The following is a 6,000-nucleotide window of genomic DNA, read 5'->3' as shown; positions in this document are numbered from 1 at the left end:
CACAGCACAAGTAAATATTTTAATAACGTTTACACCCTTCTCCACGTTGCCCATTCCTCATCCCCACCCCACCCCAACACACCATTAAAAATCCACATTTCATAATAAGCAGCTGTGTCATCAAGAGAACTGGAAGAAAGGAAGCCTATAAATGTGTCTCTACACCTAATTAAAGATGTTTATCCTCAGAAACCTCACCTATTAATGTTGTCCTTTTCTTGTGGAATCTTGGCATTTGGTGACATATAGCACATCCCCATAATTACTGGAAAATTCCCCAGATGGAAGTTGATGCTCAAAACATCTTGCCCCAGAGGCTTTTTATCAAATTCATTTTCCATAGATAAGATAAATACCAAAACTAAATATACTTTTGCAGAGCAAATGGGAAGGAACTCTCAGCTATCACCTCAGTTCTTAACCACCATTTACTTAAAACACACACACACACACACACACACACACACACACACACACACAAATGTTCATTGAGTTCATTCTAAGAGACAGGTTGTGTTAGATGCTGTTAATGTGGTAAATAAGACACTTAGGATCCCTGCTCCCATGAAGTCTACATTCTGGGGCAAGTGACATCTGATTAAGAAACAAAGAAACCGGGCGCCTGGGTGGCTCAGCAGGTTAAAGCCTCTGCCTTCAGTTCAGGTCCTGGGATCGAGCCCTGCATCGGGCTCTCTGCTCAGCAGGGAGCCTGCTTCCCTTCCTCTCTCTCTGCCTGCCTCTCTGCCTACTTTTGATCTGTCAAATAAATAAATAAAATCCTTTAAAAAAAATAAAGAAACGAAAGCACAAAGTAATTACAAACTGTGGTAAATGCTATTAAAGAAATGATGAGTGATGAGATGGAGATCACCTGGGAGTTGGGGGATGGAAGTCCTTTAGATATAATGGTCATAGGTAGGCATTTGGAGGAACTGGCATTTGAGCTGAGACCGCTGAGATGAAAATGAGCCAGTTATGTGGAGATCTGGCAGAAGAATATACCCCAAAGAGGGACTAAGAACAACCATACCCTAAATACAGTACCCTAATCACAAAATGCAGGTTACCAGCAAATAACAGTATCCACATACACATGGAAAGAAATAGAGGCCAAGACAGTTTGAAATATCTACAAACATCGGAACTTTATGTCTTACATTGGATACTCAGTACAATTCATCCTAATTCTAAATGAGTAGCCACATTTTTAAAACAATTCCAGAGTCAAAATTACCCTGTTGACAATCTCCTACCTGGAAGGTTCATCTCAGTAAGCATCCCTGTCACAGTTGCCTCTTCTCACTTTCCTCCCTGAGCTGCTTTTCCTATGTTTGTCTTTTAAATGCTGTTCCCCTATATTCCTATTGTTTTGCTCTGTATAATCTCCCTCAACATCATCCATTCCCATTGACGTTCATATGTTCCAAAGTCTCTCCTGAGTGTTCAATATGCCATATGTCATATATCCATATGCCATTTCTCCACATGATGTCCTGCTAGCACCACCCTATATGCAACTGAGCCAAAACTGGATGCATTACCCCATACCCCCTACACTCTGTACATTACTGATATAACCTACCTAACATCATCACTGATCATTTGGCCATGCTTGACACATGGAAATCCTCTCCTTACTTTCTGGCTTCTTCTACCTCAGATCCCACACCTAGTTACCCAATCTCCCATTTATACATTCCTAATATTTCTTGGAGTAAGTTCCTTTAGAAATTAATGAGTCAGCACTAAACTATTTACTTCTTTATACTATGACCTGGATTATATAGTAATATAAACTGATTTTGTGCTTACCATGTGTCATGCACTCTGATGCATTATGTCATTTCATCCTTCCAATAGCTTTGTAAGCTATGAAGAGTATAATTATTTCTCTTTTTTTTAAAGATTTTATTTGTTTGACAGAGAGAGATCACAAGTAAGCAGAGAGAGAGAGAGGGAGAGAAGCAGGCTCCCCACTGAGCAGAGAGCCAGATGCGGGACTCGATCCCAGGACCGCTGAGATCATGACCTGAGCCGAAGGCAGTGGCTTAACCCACTGAGCCACCCAGGTGCTCCTATTTCTCTTTTATATATGAGGAAACCAAAGCTTAGAGGTGTTCAGGAGTTTGCCTAAAATCACTTACAGAAGTGGAAAGGATGAGATTTAACCCATATAGTTCTGACTCTAAAATTTGATCTTCTAAACACTGTATCATAGAAAACAAGTAGAAGTTAGTTTTCTTAACAGAAAAATGAAGCATTTAACTTGATAGTTCTTTCCAGGAACAAACTTAAAAACCACTTCAAAGATTTTAGCATTCTGGGATGACTGCTAAATCCACATACATAGGTGACATGGTGTTTGATTAAATAAATCAGTTATTCTAAAATGTATTCAGATAGCAGACATCTGGAAGTTGTGGTGTTATTTGGGCAATAACAAAAAATATATATATACACTTAATGTCACAAAAACCTAGATATGTTTCAAACAGAAAATAAGACTCATTTTATGTAATATCCTGATTATTTGAAATGTATATAAAACATGAAGCCACATGAAGTATTTTATCCATGACTGCTTGTTTCTTCTTTGTTCATTTGTTTGATGATATACTAACTAAAAATGCTAGCAATCTACTAACTTTTTAAGAACATATGTGAAGGAGAAATACTGAAAATGAGAATAGGAGTTTTTCGCAATAGTTCAAGCAAGAGATGTGTCCTGGGAATAAAATAGTGAGGTAGGAAGGGCATAATCTGAAAAATATTTAAAAGGTAGAGTCATTAGGGGGCACCTGGGTAGCACAGTAGGTAGAGCATCCCACTCTTGGTTTTGGCTCAGGTCATGATCTGAGGGTCATGGGATCAAGCCCCACATCAGGTTCCCCCGCTCATTGTGGAGTCTGCTTGAGCCTTCCTCTCCCTCTTCCTCTGCCCCTCCTGTCCCCTTCCCCACTCACTCTCTTGCTCTCTTTCTCTCTCTCTCTAAAATAAATAATTCTCTTTAAAAAATAAAAGAAAGAATAATTAGGACTTGACTGGATTTGGAAGCTGAAGGAGGAATCAAAGATGACTCATCAGTTTCTATTTATGGTACCTAGATAAAAGGTAGGCAGTTTCTGTTACATACATGGGGCTATTTATGAAAAACTGATGAGTGTGGAGTCTAGTATATGGGGTACAGAGGGGATAGGAAAGTTGTCCTAAAATGGAGAGTATAAACTGAAATAACCAGATAAAAAGTAATCATTATTGGGCTGAGCAAAATATAGAATCCTTAGTATTGAATTTGAAGGGGCATGGGAAGCCATCAGAAAACTATTACTAGGGCAATGACATGATTGATGGGAACTGGTTTTAACTTCAATGAAACAAAAAATATTTGGAAATTGTATATCTTGATATCTTGACAAATGCCATAATAACTATTATCAGAATGGCACCAAGAAATATTTCAAATAGCAACAGATAAGTCACCCACATAAGTCACCCATTTAAGAAAATTTTATGTCAGTGTAGGTTGAAGTGAAGGTTTACAGAATTTAAACTCATACTGACAAGTGAAAAGAGATTTTACATGCTCTATTGAAACACTGGCAAATCTTTTGTAATAGTTTATTATTTTGGAGAGAAAAAAATGTCTTAAAGGAAACTGACTACATGTCAGACGCATTTTGAAGAATCCAATATTATATATAAATCAAAATACTTTCTACTATGTACTGCCTCAACTCATAAAATGCATCAGTGACTTATATGACCAGATTGGTCTTACTTCTATGACAAGAATTTATTTAGATAAGCTAGCAGTCTTGTCTTTGCTCACCGTAATAGCAACATCTACAGAAAAGACTGGTCCTTTACCAGTCAGGGCTGTAGTACTTTGCTAGAGCTGCCATGACAAAATACCACAGATGGGTGGCTTACCCAACAGAAATTTATATCCGTATGATACTGGAGGCTAGCAATCCAAGATCAAGGTGGTGGTTTCTTCTGAGGCCTCTCTCCTTGGCTTACAGATGGTGGTTTTCCTGCTCTGTCCTCATGTGGTATTTCCCCTGAGTGCAGCCATTTCTAATGTCTCTTTGTATGTCCAAATTTCCTCATCTTATTAGAAGACCGGTTAGATTCCTTTAGAGCCAACCCTAATCACCTCATTTCAACTTAATCAACTCCAGAAAAGCCCTATCTCCAAACAGCCACAATTTCACATTTGGAGGTACTAAGATTGGTGGTTTAACATACGAATAAAGGGGGAACACAATTCACTACAGAGTTCTTGGTTGCAAACAACTAAATTCAAGACTAACTTAAGTAAAAAGTAAATTTATTGGAAATATTTCTCACAGAATTTAAGGAATCCTGGAAATCTTAGTAAACCAGAATCTTTGGAAGCCTAGAAAATCAGACTAGGAAAACAAAGCAGCAAGAGAGAATACCAAAGAATATAATTAAAGTCTAGTGCAGATGTTGCCACTGGCCTACCACCACTGGATCTGTAATCCCTAAAATGCCCTTAAGAACTCCAGAACTCTTCCTGAGTCTTGTCTCATTCCTTTAAGAACAAAGCCTTAGGTGTGGGTGGGAGAGAAAGAAGAATCTTCCTGCCCTGCCCTAGATTATGAATTGAGGATCTGGTTGTGTGGAGTAAGGGAAAAGGAGAAACTTGCCCCCATTTAGCTTGTAAAGTGGGAATTATAACAAAATGGGTAATTCTCTTTCACACACACAGGGAGGACCTTTGTTTGCTTTGTCTTACATCTTGGATCTCTACCCTGTTCTCTTTCTTCCCTCCATTTTTATTGATATATAAGTAACGTATAACACTGTGTTAAGTTTAAGGTATACAACATGATTTGATATACGTATATATTACAAAATGATACTGTGATAAAGTTAGTTAACACATCCATCATGTCACATAGTTCCTTCTGTTATGTGAGAAAGAACTTTTAAAATTGGGCGCCTGGGTGGCTCAGTGGGTTAAAGCCTCTGCCTTCAGCTCAGGTCGTGATCCCGGGGTCCTGGGATCGAGCCTCGCATCGAGCCTCGCATCGGGCTCCCTGCTCAGCAGGGAGCCTGCTTCCTCCTCTCTCTCTCTCTCTCTGCCTGCTTGCGATCTCTGTCTGTCAAATAAATAAATAAAATCTTAAAATCTATTCTCTTAGCAATTTTCAAGTATACGATACAATATTATTAACCATGGTCAGGAAGGACCTTTGGATGTTGGGTAACAACAATAATAAAAAAAAAAAGACTTCCATACCAAATCTACACCCTAGTGACTCAGGTTCAAAGAGTATATTCTGATGTCTTCTAAAGATGTAAAGTTTTGGAAATGGTGTCCAAGGCAGTAAATTCACAGCCTGTCCATCAAATCAGCCAGGCGGGTATGGCTTTTTTTTTTTTTTCCTCTCTTTAATGGTTTGCATTTACCTCAGGCTTGGCTGTGGTCCCACCATTCCCTAATGTATTTCACTCATCTTGACACCGAAATGTATATCCCTGCCTTTTGGGCATTTGAATTTGGTAACCCCTGACTACAACTTTAAACTTTGTTTTGTGGGAGTTTAGCTTGAATTATGAAGAAGTGGAGTAGCAGGTATAGAATTCCTCCTCTTGTTGTGGTTTTCTATCAGAGATTGCAAACCAGCAATTACCTTATTTCAGAAAACAGTGAGTTCAATTAGTCAGATTTCTGACTGATGAAGAAATGACTGTGAGAGAGAGCTATCAGAGAAGACACCATATTTAGAAATGTTTATTTTTCAGTTGAGGCCAGGAAGGATCTTTTTCCTCTACATAAATCACGTCAGGGCAGAAACAAAAGCAAATGTGAAAGGCAGAAGGTAGTGAAAAATTATGGACCCAGCACTACTATTATAATTTATGAGATTCTAGATTCTTTGTATTTTCCCCTATATTTGTTACTCATTATTGATCAGATTCATAAGAACAATTGCCAGTAAAATTCTTCCAAAAACAAAGGGCCCAAAG

The sequence above is a fragment of the Martes martes genome, assembly GCF_963455335.1.
Source record: "Martes martes genome assembly, chromosome: 3".
Lineage (NCBI taxonomy): Eukaryota > Metazoa > Chordata > Mammalia > Carnivora > Mustelidae > Martes > Martes martes.
The sequence above is the reverse complement of the archived record's forward strand: the minus strand, read 5'-3'. Positions refer to the sequence as shown.